The sequence below is a fragment of the Ornithodoros turicata genome, chromosome 1, assembly GCF_037126465.1.
Source record: "Ornithodoros turicata isolate Travis chromosome 1, ASM3712646v1, whole genome shotgun sequence".
Taxonomy (NCBI): Eukaryota; Metazoa; Arthropoda; class Arachnida; order Ixodida; family Argasidae; genus Ornithodoros; species Ornithodoros turicata.
Genome location: NC_088201.1, coordinates 4,767,528 through 4,781,520, shown reverse-complemented (window position 1 = coordinate 4,781,520; position 13,993 = coordinate 4,767,528).

The window sequence follows — 13,993 nt, the reverse complement described above, 5'->3', positions numbered from 1 at the left end:
AATGCTGACATTCGGTGCAGTGGGTCGCCCTGAGTGTGTTTTTCGGAGACGCCACCTGACGAGACGCCTTCGTAGTGTTGATGACTTTTTGTCCTTTACGAAGACAGGGCTACTACGTGTTAAATTATCCATTAAATAAATTCGTTTTTCTTAACTTTCCTGTAATCTGTCGTCCACGTCTTATTGTTCTACTTTTATTCAACTTCGTAGCCGTGTGATACATTAACCTATATTTATGTATACTATACCATTTATAATTTATCGCATTTATTGTCGGAAGACACGGCGGATACTTACTGGACATGAGTGAGACATGGTGACCTCAAAAAGTGCGTGTGTGTGTATGGGGGGGGGGGGGGGGGTGGATTCTCGCACAGAAAAGTAAAACGGAAAGAAACGTAAAAAAAGAAAAAGTAAAACTACCTCTATACAGAGGCGACCGATATCATAGCCGACCACGTGCATATGCACGTGAACATGAACACATGCGAACTCTACACTCTTAAAAATGAACTTCACCGCATAGCACGCTCCTAGCCAACCATCATCTCAAATGATATTGTTATCTGCCCTGATTTGTTGAAAACGAGAGGCGTACGCCTTTTTGTGACAATTATGAACAGCATAAGTGTCACAAAAAAGGCGTACGCCTCCCGTTTTCGATAAATCAGGGCAGATAACGATATCATTTGAGATGATGGTTGGCTAGGAGCGTGCTATGCGGTGAAGTTCATTTTTAAGAGTGTACTGCTGTCCTGTATATGCGGGATATGTGTTTTTGAGTTTTTCTCTTTTATTTGGGGCACCTGGCCGCCCTTCTTTAAACGTCCCATCTTTCATATAGGGGATTATCCTATATACGAGGAAGATTCTCACGCGAGAAAGCTTAGCCTTTCTCGTGGGGATGATTTGCTGTTCGACTGGCTACATTTTAAAAGCTGGCAAATTTATTGCCCGCGTATCCCGCAGGTATATACGCTGTCCGACAATTTATGGAGCACTTTGCAAAAATGGGAAAGAGACATATACGTATATTTCAAGGAAGATTACAGAGTATATATGTAGATGTGTGTGTATATATAAAATAACGAATAAGTGAGCGGAAACGGAAGTCACATGACAGGAAGTGAAACAGTTAGTAGTTTAATACATTAGTTAACGTAAATAATTAGCTCTTAGATTTAAAAAGTTACAAAAATGCGGATGATCGACGTTTCCGAGGAAGCTCTTCCTTCTTCAGGACACAGGGGCTTATGTAGGTTTCTTGAATGACTTCATAGTTGAGCAGGCAGCTCGCCACCTCCTGGCGATTGTCGTACAAAGTATTAAATGTTATTAAATGTTCCGTATATTAAATTAAATTATTATTCCGTAAATTAAATTATCCGTATTAAATGTTATCCTCGCACCTGTGACTTCAAAAGAAGTCTGCCCTGCACTGTAAACTGAAAAACACCCTTATGGGTGTAAATGGCTTGTTCTATAACTGACACCTCTTTTTACACCATATGGTCTTAGAACACCCTTTTCAGAGGGTGTATTCTGTGTAAGACACCCTTTGAAAGGGTGCGTTTCCTTGAAAATGCTTTCTTTTGCACCCTTTAAACACCCTTCTAGGAGAGTGTAAAGTTGTTAAACACCCTCCTAAAAGGGTGTTTAAAGGGTGCGTTTCCTTGAAAATGCTTTCTTTTGCACCCTTTAAACACCCTTCTAGGAGAGTGTAAAGTTGTTAAACACCCTCCTAAAAGGGTGTTTAAAGGGTGCCAAAGAAGGCATTTTCAAGGAAAAGCACCCTTTCAAAGGGTGTCTTACACAGAATACACCCTCTGAAAAGGGTGTTCTAAGACCATATGGTGTAAAAAGAGGTGTCAGTTATAGGACAAGCCATTTACACCCATAAGGGTGTTTTTCAGTTTACAGTGTGTGACAAAAGGGATTAGGTGTAACTATACTCGATACTTGATACAAAGTTACGGAAATTCCCGGGAAGGTCACGTGCGGGGTCCTTGTCCAGTGGTTGACATAATCTGCGGTATTGTGTAGAGACGTTTCGCGTTCCAAGGTATGATGGAGAGGTCGACTTCCTTGTAATCTGAAAAAAAAAAAAAAAAGGAAGGTAACACCACGTAACACCAAGTGAACCAATGTAACCAAGTAACACCAATTGAGGGGAGGGGTCATATTTCTTCTACTGCTATACGAACGGTAGAGAGGATTCCCGGATCTTCATTTATCAGATATTTAGACTTGTAAATGAGAAATTACCCGCGTTGTTCCCTTGATCGGTCGGACTGAAATCTATTCTCAAGAATTTCTGACTCAATTTTTCGTGATATATATCCGACCGCTCCTATACCTTCGAGAAAAGACAAAGGAGGCAGAAGACATCTCTCCCCTTTTTCCCCTGTTTCGATCAGCCTCGCGTGACTTCTCCATCACGTGACCCTCCCCGGGAGGAGACGAGTGCCGTCTTTACAACATGACATCATCGCAATTTGTGGGCTTATGATTACGTCACTTGCTCGTCGCGTCACCGAAACTTGTGGAGGCACAGCGGATCTTCAAAAATTCACAGAAATGCACAGCGTTCGTAAACAGGATTGACATTTAGCGTACAGAATCCTCGAGGCACCTTCTTTTCGTGGACTAAATAAGACAAACACTGTTTCCTGAGTCCGGAGGGGCACCTTAAAGGGGCACTGAGGTGGCCCCGATGTTTTTTCTTTTTTTTTTTTTATGGCTTCGGCGTCATCTGCAGCGAATAAAATGAGCTCTTGCGAAAGAACGCCTGCAGCGCCGGGCGCACTTTTGAAAAATCCTCCTCTCGTGGAAAGAACTAAGAATGAGGAAACGTCGTGACGTAGCGTGGTCCCCTGGCTGCACGTGACTCGTGACGTATAGATCGACGCGGCTCCAGCGGGTACGCGCAAATCGAGAAGAAAGAAACAAAAAAAAATGAAGAAACGGGGACTTTTCCGCGTCACGCTTTCTCCGACGGTTTTTGTAAATTGCTGCTGCTGTTGTGGAGTGACAATACACCGCATTGCGAAAATATTTTGCGTGGACTCCTGATGGACAGAAGAGACAGGGTTTCATTGCTCCTTTAAAGTGGGACTCCGCAACAAAATCACCACAAAGACTTTGACGCAGCAGTAACCGTTGGGGTGTCAGGAACATTATCCCGCTCCCAAAGTGCGCAGATTTTATTAGAGCGAATTATGACGAAGTTTGCGCTTCGCCTTTGTGAAGCTAGGGGGCGCCGAAAGCAACACTGTTGACGTCATCCTGCATGAAAGAACGCAAGCTTCCTAGCAGACGACAATGCTGGGTGACGTCACAGTATCTTCCTCCCGGGCGAGCCGCTGTGCGCTTTGCATTTTGGTTTCGGTTTGGTATTGTCATCATTTACGAATGAATTGCTCGCACAAAATGAATGCGAATGTTGTATTCGGTGCCAAGGGAGTGGTCCGTTTTCGGTATGATGCTCACCTCTTTTTTTTTCAAATCCTTGCGAAGTCTCCCTTTCAGTTGAAGACGCACCCTGCACTGTAAACTGGAAAACACCCTTATGGGTGTAAATGGCTTGTCCTATAACTGACACCTCTTTTTACACCGTACATGGTCTGGAACACGCTTTTTAGAGGGCGTATTCCGTGTAAATCACCCCTGGAAAGGGCGCTTTTCTTTGAAAATGCCCTCTTTTGCACCCTTTTTGGAGGGTGTAAGATCGTTAAACACCCTCCTAAAAAGGTGTATAAAGGGTACAAAAGACGGCATTTTCAAGGAAAAGCACCCTTTCAAAGGGCGTTTTACACGGGATACACCCTCTAAAAAGGGTGTTCCAGACCATACGGGGTAAAAAGAGGAGTCAATTATAGGACAAGCGATTTACACCCATAAGGGTGTTTTTCAGTTTACAGTGTGGAAGTCGCTGAGAAGGCGTGTTAGCTTAGCTCAATTGGTAGAGCACTGGACCGGTAGTCCAGAAGATGTGGGTTCGAGTCCTATACAGCCTGGCTAACCTTTTCAGTGACTTTCATCTCTCATCCCTTTAAGTGTCCGTTTTAAGCGGCAACGCTTATTAAAAGAGAAATCTCTAAAAAGCAACGACCCGCTTATATGGCGGGATGTCAAATGGCAATCTGTCCTTCCTCCGTACTTGAAAGAGTCACTCGATTTAGCCGTGTCCCACTCGTCGGGCGCATCTAGTAATCACCAACGGCTGCTGGCAAACGGAAGAAATCTCAGCTTCCGTCCGGGATTTCACTTCCCTTCGTGCTCCCGTTGTATCGACCGAGACGACGAGCTCTTCATGAGAGGCCCGCGGGACGCTGCCCGTGGCGTGTCACACACACATACACTCTAAGAAGAAAGGGAGTACTTTTACTCCTTTTAGGGAGTAATTGCATTGCCACAAAAAATAGTCCCTTTCGGGAGTAAATGCACGGGAGTAAATGAATGTCACAGAGTGAAGACCGCATTCCACGCGCTGTTGTAAAAGTCCTACACTGTAAACTGAAAAACACCCTTATGGGTGTAAATCGCTTGTCCTATAATTGACTCCTCTTTTTACACCGTATGGTCTGGAACACCCTTTTTAGAGGGTGTATCCCGTGTAAAACGCCCTTTGAAAGGGTGCTCTTCCTTAAAAATGCCTTCTTTGCACCCTTTATACACCTTTTAGGAGGGTGTTTAACGATCTTACACCCTCCTAAAAGGGTGTTTAAAGGGTGCAAAAGAGGGCATTTTCAAAGAAAAGCGCCCTTTCCAGGGGTGATTTACACGGAATACACCCTCTAAAAAGGGTGTTCCAGACCATGTACGGTGTAAAAAGAGGTGTCAGTTATAGGACAAGCCATTTACACCCATGAGGGTGTTTTTCAGTTTACAGTGCATAGGTACATAATTTGTGCGCATGCATGAAAATACTTTGAAGCAAACCGTCAACCGTGATATATCGAGTGATATAAAATCTTGCGCCATACTATAGGGCACAATTTGCGAAGAAAGATGCGCTAACTGTTTCTTACCCTGTGTGGCTGGAAAATTGCTACGTTGTCTGAGTTATACAGCCTTATGTCGTTCAAATTGACCGAGGGCACATATTTACGTAAACTGTCGCATTCAGGAGACCATTCGCGAAGTTTAGTGACAATTTGCAGTCCTGGGGAGTAAATGTCGGGACTAAATGTTGGGTTAGGGGACTAAAATGGGGAGTAATTGCAGACTAGGGGAGTAGAAGCTGCAATTACTCCCCGTTTTACTCAATTTTTTTCTTGGAGTGTACACGTATATTTCTTCGTCTAGACGGTGCATTAATCGGGGAAACTTGATCAAGGTATAAGGTTTATATACTCTTTCCACTTATTCTGTGCTAGCACCGCGAAGCGACTGTGGCCGTGAACGTCGTACAGGCGCAGGAAGGTGGGATTAGTGCGCCACTCATGACGCTTTTGCGGGGTGAAATGGGCGCTGCAACGCGGTTACAGGAAGAGGAACTTGCTATAGCTTAGGTTTCTATTGGTATCTTCGACTGGCGGTATACCCAATGGGTGCGCTTTCTTTTATTCAACTCTGGCAACCCCGAGCGACTTTCAGCCGGCGAAAAATAGCCGGAGTAGCGGAAATGACGTCATAACTCTGCGGCGAAAAGTAGCCACACTGTAAACTGAAAAACACCCTTATGTGTGTAAATAGCTTGTCCTATAACTCACACCACTTTTTACACCCTATGGTCTGGAACGCCCTTTTTAGAGGGTGTATTCTGTGTAAAGCACCATTTGAAAGGGTGCTTTTCCTTGAAAATGCCGTCTGATGCACCCTTTATACACCCTTTTAGGAGGGTGTTTAACAATCTTACACCATCCTAAACGGGTGCTTAGGGGGTGCAAAAGAAGTCATTGTCAAGGAAAAGCACCCTTTCAAAGGGTGTTTTACACAGAAGCCCTCTAAAAAGGGTGTGAGTCATATAAGACAAGCTATTTACACCCATAAGGTCGTTTTTCAGTTTACAGTGCAGGGAGTGACAAATCTGACGTCCCACACAAGCTAGCAGACGACGATGCGTCGTCTGCTACCAACCGTCTCGTTGACAGACAATTTGGGCGGTATTCAATTTGGAAACGCAGGACTGGTTAAAAACTGTGGAACATATCCAATATCTGCTAGAGTGCACGCACCTTCGGTAAGTTGTTAAACAGACAATATGCCACCACTTCCACATCGTCTCGCGCCCGTCAGTCCAATCCGCCGTTTTGAGCGCAGAGTCTGGAGTCACGTGATGATAAAGGCTCTGACGTCGTTACCCAACCCCTGGCTATACTCGGGATGAATAAAAAAACGCGCCCAATGTTCTAAGCCAGAGCGCTCCTCCTAGCTGGAAGGAAAACGAAGATGGAAGAAAGTGCCGAAGCTGTTGTCAGAACGCTCGGTTTTCACCAGTCCAAGATAGAGCCCGCGCTCCATAGTGAAGTGAACTGCAAGTCCATGATGCCATACAGGGTGTCACAGGAAACGTGTTGTTGTTGAATTATAATTAAAAAACTAAAAACTACGCCACCTAGAATCATGCGGTCAGCGGCATTTGTTCTTACTAGGTTTTTGCATCCTCCTGATGTGCATGTCGTGTAACAAAAGTTTAATTATGTAAATATTTGCGAGCGGAACTCGGAAATTTGCCAAGTAAAGGTCACTTTTTTACCCCACCAATTTGAAGAGCGTGCCGAATTCACTCAAATTCCCGATAATTGACAGTGATATTCACGAGCTATCCCATCGGGAAAAAAAAAAAAAAATAGCCGAACGTCATGCTTTTCGGAGCACCGGACCACAACCCGCTACGACTTTCTAAGCGCCATCACTGTTAGTCCGACGAAAGGACGTTCCAAACCCAGCCCACAGAGTGATAGTAGAAAAAGTGACAGTTCCTGAAGCTGGGAGAGGGAAAGCATGATCCCTGTGAAAGCCGGACGCGAACCGATAAGCCATGCCTGTATTATCTCTTTCGCAGCCCACACTCTTAAAAATGAACTTCACCGCATCGCACCCTCCTAGCCAACCATTATCTCGAATGATATCGTTATCTGCCCTGATTTGCTGAAAATGGGAGGCGTACGCCTTTTTGTGACACTTATGCTGTTCATAATTGTCACAAAAAAGGCGTACGCCTCCCGTTTTCAGCAAATCAGGGAAGATAACGATATCATCTGAGATGATGGTTGGCTAGGAGCGTGCTATGCGGTGAAGTTCATTTTTAAGAGTGCGCACCGGCACCGGTGTGGGCTGGGTTTCCAACCTCCTTTCGTGGGACTGACAACGATTGCACTGAAAAATTTGTCACGCGCTAGCTCCGTATAGAGCATGATGTTCGGCTATTTTATTTATTTATTTTTTTTCTGGCGGGATAGCCCCTGAATATCCCCGTCAATTGTCATTAATTTGAGTAAATTAGACGCGCTCTTCACATTGGTGGAGTAAAAAAGTGACCTTTACTTGGCAAATTTCCGACTTCACTTCGCAAAAATTTACATAATTAAACTTACGTTACACGACATTCACATCAGGAGGGCAAAAACCTAGTAAGAACAAAAGTCCTCGACCGCATTATTCTAGGTGATGTAATTCTTTTGTTATAATTCAATGACACATTTTCTGGGACACCCTGTATGTGTTACTTATGGCGGGTGGTCCATCCGGATCGACGTACGCGCACCCGAATGAGGGAACACAATCCGGCACATAGGGGGATCGGCAAACGCTCCGTCTAAGAGCCTGGTGGCCGGCAAACTCACGCTCACTGTTGCTCGGCCTCGCAAGGTCCGAAGGCTGTGCAGGCGACGTTCCAGTTCCGGCTGAATCCGTCCGTGCTTTCTTGACAGGGTTTAGAAAGAGCGTTTCGTCGCGGAGCGAGTTCGTCGCAAACCAACTCGCCGCTCCAAGTCGACCGGCCATTATATGATCACTGGTACGAAGGGTGCTACGTCTTATACCTTTTTCTGCGACGCCCCTATCATCTGCAATTCATTCATCTCCTCTGTCGTCTGCGAGCACAGGTGTCAAAATGGCTACGTTGCCACACTTCATCGAAAACGTCATCATCCTCGTGTCTATGAGAACGGCGGCCGCCATAGCGACGACAACTCCACCAAAAATTCATCCAAACAAAAAGATAGAATGTCAAAATGATGTTGCTTTTGACGTGTGACCAGGACAGCTAAGGGCTCAGAGTACAAGAAATATTTGCGACATAAGGCGACAGAGCGACATAAGGCAGTCTGCTTCGTCGTCTGCAATTTTGTCGTCTGCTACGACGCACGTCTTCTGCATATTCCTTCACACACGCGTGATTCGGAGGAGTGGCGCACCTAAATAATACGGCACATTTTTCAGTTACAAGTTTTCTTTTTCGTTCAAGAGGTACGGTTCCGGTATGGACAAACGGTATGGACAAAGTAGCAGTAAATAATTGCGAAAAAAAAAATATTTTCTGAACGGCTGTATATATCGCGGGATTGTACCTACAAAGACGTATAGTGGACCGAGCGTTTTGACAAATGGGCATCGACGAGTAGGCTCGAATATTCACGTCCGCGAGCCCGTTCAGTAGGGTTTCCGATGGCGCACACAAGATGCGCCATATCCGGACCGTCCGGACCAGTCAATCTGTCAAGACCCCGTCCTCCCTTGCCGTCAACGCTTGAGAGAGCGCAACAAAAGGGCATCCCGCGGATATAAGATGTTGGGACATTTTTCAAATTGTGCGCAGTGACGCCTGCGGGCACGAGAACATACATTTTGTACAGGAGTGCGTCAAAGAACATGGGGTTTCGGCTTCAATCAAATGAGGTCTGACCAATCCTCTTCGGCTCTTCCGTTCGTCATTTTGCATACATGTCATGACGTCATATCCTCAGCGCTTACAAGGACTCTGGGTATTCCTTTATCAATCACCTGCGACGATGATAACATAAGCGTCGCTATAAGATAATGCGATGGCATGATTCAGGTGATGCTTTTGGAAGCGAAAGAAGCATACTTTGGGTCTCACTCGCTAGCGTCACGCGTAACCCCTTTAAAGTATATGCGGCCACATTTTCCGCGCCCATATCGTCCGCGGAAAGGAAGTAAAATCTGGCAACAGTGGCACCCCCCATCATTCTTGCATACAAAATCGCTTTTCTACATAAACCTCCGGTGGAAATAAAAGAAAAAACTTGACGCATCGTCTTTACCCGAATGAATATATGAACCTGCTCACGTATGCACACGAAGGCGGTATAACCGATATCCCCCGGGCCCCCGCAAAACTTCCTGGCGGAATCCGTCGGAAAGACATCTCCATAATCGGCTCCTCAACGATCGGGGCCGGGATTGCCGTCGTGACGGACTCATTTTTTCACCCTTCTCCCCCCCTCGGGAGGTGATAACCGCCGCAAATGCTTTTTTAAGCTACGCTAATACGGTTTCTCCCGGCAAACTAGACGCTTTTCTTTTAAAGTGCTGCCAAGGGGCTAAATGACGCGGTAGCGCACGCTGGGCGCCGAAGTCGTGCCACAGCAACACGCAAGTGGTGCTTTACAAGCGTTCCAGGAGTCCGCGATGTATAACGCTGATAAGGCCGCTTTGTACAGGGAGAACAATGATACGACGCGGATGTACACCTGACGAGAGTGTCGGACTTCCCGTCACGGCATTTTGTTTCCATAAAATGCTTGTAAAGTATCGTGAGATGCGAAAAAAAAAAAAGAAACTAGACTATATGGAATCGTACAAACTATAGGAGGGGTCACTGCTGACGTGAGTTCCAGCGCCTTCACATTGTCGGTGGTATGCGGAGATCTGAAAAGGAGAGATAAACTGATGTTCTGAGGCTGGAACAACAATCCAATGCAATCCAGAAGATGTGGGTTCGATCCCTACAGCTGGCTAACCTTTTCAGTGACTTTCATCTTTCATCGCTGAAAAGGAGACGTGTTTGTATATAGCGTGCCGTATAAACCATTAAAATCCCAGAAAGCGGGGGTACACTGTAACCTGAAAAACACCCTTATGGGTGTAAATGGCTTGTCCTATAACTGACACCTCTTTTTACACCATATGGTCTGGAACACCGTTTTTAGAGGGTGTATTCCGTGTAAAACACCCTTTGAAAGGGTGCTTTTGCTTGAAGATGCCGTCTTTTCCAACCTTTATACACCCTTGAGGTGGGTGATAAACAATTTTACACCCTCCTAAAAGGGTGTGTAAATGGTGCAACAGAAGGCATTTTCAAGGAAAAGCACCCTTTCAAAGGGTGTTTTACACAGAATATGCCCTCTAAAAACGGTGTTCCAGACCATATGGTGTAAAAAGAGGTGTCAGTTATAGGACAAGCCATTTACACCCATAAGGGTGTTTTTCAGTTTACAGTGTAGCGAGCGTTCAAGTTGGGGAGGTACACAGACTATACGGACAGATGTTTGGAAGCTGAGCCTGTGATGCGCAATCTCAGAGATTCCAGCGGGGGATACCTGGTGTGCGAAATCCTTGTATATATGTACACGTTTTTAACATAGTATACAGGTTGCAACAGTAAACGTGTCATGTGGAATTATATTTAAAAAAATACCACGCCACCCAGAATCGTGCGGTCAAAGGCATTTGTTCTTATTACATTTTTCCACCTCACTGTAAACTTTGTCACACCTTTAAAGGTGTGCGCTATGCACATTCAACTTGGTTGCGTAACATTGCATCTCCAGGATGATATTTTACAAAATTCGGAAAGCATTACAAAAGATCAAGTGCCAGTGCAAATCTTGCTTTCATTATGTCTTGGATATCGTAGAAACGAGCTAATGTATATATGCATCGCTACCGATAATCGAGCACGTGCAAGTGTCTACAATACTGTTCAACAATGTTGAGACATTGCAAGACTGAATTTTTGGAGGACAGACAACACTTGAGTAAAGAAAATTAAGCGAAACCGTGCTCCATTACGATGTTACCAAAATTACACCGAAAAAGGCGTACGCCATGCACGCTATTACACCTTTAAAGGTGTAAAAAGATTTAGAGTGAGCTCCTGATGTGAATATTATGTAACGTAAGTTTTATTAAGTAAATTTTTGCGAACTGAACTAGGGAATTTGCCAAGTAAAGGTCACCTTTTTTACCCCACCAATGTGAAGAGCGTGCCGAACTTACTCAAATTCACGATAATTGACAGGGATCCCTATTGAGTGGCTATCCCATCGGAATAATAGCCAGCGAAATCATTGTCAGTGCGTCCGACGAAATGGAGCCTTTGGAAACCCAGCCCACATCGTCGTGGTAGAAAGAGATAACGCAGACATAGCTTATCGCGTCCGGCTTCCGGCTGGGACCATACCTTCCCTCTTCCAATTTCAGGAACTGTCACTTTTTGCTACTATTACTCTGTGGACTGAAATTTCCAACCTCCTTTCGTCGGACTGGCAGCGACCGCTTTCAGAAAGTCCTCGCGCGTTTATAGTCAAGTGCCCTGAGAAGCATGATGTTTGGCTATTTTTCTGATGTGATACATCCTTAGTATTACTGTAAATTATCATGAATTCAAGTAAATTCGGCACGCTGTTCATGTTGGCGGGGTAAAAAAAAGTGAACTTTACTTGGCAAATTTCGGAGTTCACTCCGATTTACATACTGATTAAGCTTAAAGGTTACATGACATTCACATCAGGAGGTGACAAAAACCTAGTAAGAACAAACGCCGTTAACCGCACGATTCTAGGTGGCGTAGTTTTTATTATCATCATCATCATCATCATCATCATCATCATCATTATTATTATTATTATTATTGTTATAATTCAATGACACGTTTTCTGGGACACCCTGTATAGTAGAAGGTAGAGTCACTAAATGAAAAGAGACCTTTGGAGGGAAGGAAAGTTTTTGACAGATACACACACAAGTACCTACAAACACACGCAAACGCAGATGGCTGTGAAGTAGAAAGCAAACCTCATACACATTACTCCTCATTAAAAAAAAAGATAATATGGAACTAAAAACTAAAAAAAAATGTCAAGGAGCAAGATCGCTCTGCGCAGTAATCAAGTGTGTATCGCAAGGGAGACGTTTCCAGAGCAACAAATACTGATATGCCGGTGGCGACTTGACAAACCGTGGAGCAGCCTTCGTCTGGTCCCTATAAGGGTGAGGACATCTATAGATTTAACATTCCAGCTATACAGATATTATGCAGCCATAAACTCACCATGTGAATTCAAAGAGTACTGTATACTGATGTCCGTGTTTCTTAAACAAACATCCGTTTAACTTAGCTAATACGGTCTCAAGAAAAAAATAATAATGATGGGATAGAGCACGTTGCGGAAGTAAGGGTACACTCTTAAAAAAATGGTGTACTTTAACTCCTTTTTTTTGCCACATATATAACACCCTTTTGGGGAGTACAATTACGATCAAAAGGGTGTCTCCTCACTTCCTCAAGGGAGTAGCATAACACCTTTCTCCCTACTGGAGAGTAATATTACTCCCCGGCAGGGAGAAGGTGTTACGCTACTCCCTTGAGGGAGTGAGGAGGCACCCTTTTGAGCGTAATTGTACTCTCCCAAAGGGTGTTATATATGTGGCAAGGAAAGGAGTTAAAGTACACCCTTTTTTAAGAGTGTATGAAAAACCATGAAGGTATAAAAAAGCAGAAGGTATATAAGCAGCCTCATCTACACCGTGCACTGTAAACTGAAAAACACCCTTATGGGTGTAAATGGCTTGTCCAATAACTGACACCTCTTTTTACACCGTACATGGTCTGGAACACCCTTTTTAGAGGGTGTATTCCGTGTAAATCACCCCTGGAAAGGGCGCTTTTCTTTGAAAATGCCCTCTTTTGCACCCTTTAAACACCCTTTTAGGAGGGTGTAAGATCGTTAAACACCCTCCTAAAAGGGTGTTTAAAGGGTGCAAAAGAGGGCATTTTCAAAGAAAAGCGCCATGTCCAGGGGTGATTTACACGGAATACACCCTCTAAAACGGGTGTTCCAGACCATGTACGGTGTAAAAAGAGGTGTCAGTTATTGGACAAGCCATTTACACCCATAAGGGTGTTTTCCAGTTTACAGTGTGAGAGGTATAGCCGCGGTAATCTATACCTGGTACCGCGTATAAACCGTGGTGATGAGGTATAAGTATGGTACGTTAGCCCTCCTTTATACCTGTTTTATACCCTTGAGAAGGGTTGGAGGTATAAATAGGAAATCTGTACCTCTTCTATACCCTCCAATGGTATACATCTGAAGCAGGAGGTGTAAAAGAGGTATAAAAGCCCATTATTATACCTTCTTTATACCTTTTTTTTTTTTTAACAGTGAGGATTCCCTGTCATGCGGGGGTATAAGCATTCACACCGCACGTCATCCACAGGTGCAGAACTCTATACGATATACTCTTTTTTCCTGAAAAACCTATTGGCAGCGTAACTCTTAAACCCGCTCCTGGGTACTGATTCTGAAGCAGCCCTATGTACAATGTATTGGAAGCAGGGCCATTCGAAGCTCCTTATATCACAGTAAATTTATTTACACCCCTATGAGTGTAGAATGAGTGTTAGATAACTCGCACCCTTATGGGTGTAAATGCTACACCCCCAAACGATGGGTGTAACAGGGGCGTCACGTATTACACCCGAAAGAAGGGTGTTTATTGTGTGTATTGACCCCAAAAATGGCAGGTTCTGAAGAAAGAAAAAGACCCTGCATTTGCTAGTGGCGAGCATCTTAGCTCTCTAGAGCTTGTTTTTAAATTCCTTGTTTGCGTCGCGAAGCAACTGTGGCCATGAGCGGCGTACAGAGGTGGACAGATGGAGAGAGGACAGCAGGAAGGAGTGGGGGACAGGGGGTTAGTATGCGTCCTGGGCTGACTTCAGGGGGAAACTGTGTGGACATCCAGGGAAAACCTTAGACAACACAGCCGGTGAGAGGATTCGAACCGGTGTCACCGTCGTGGA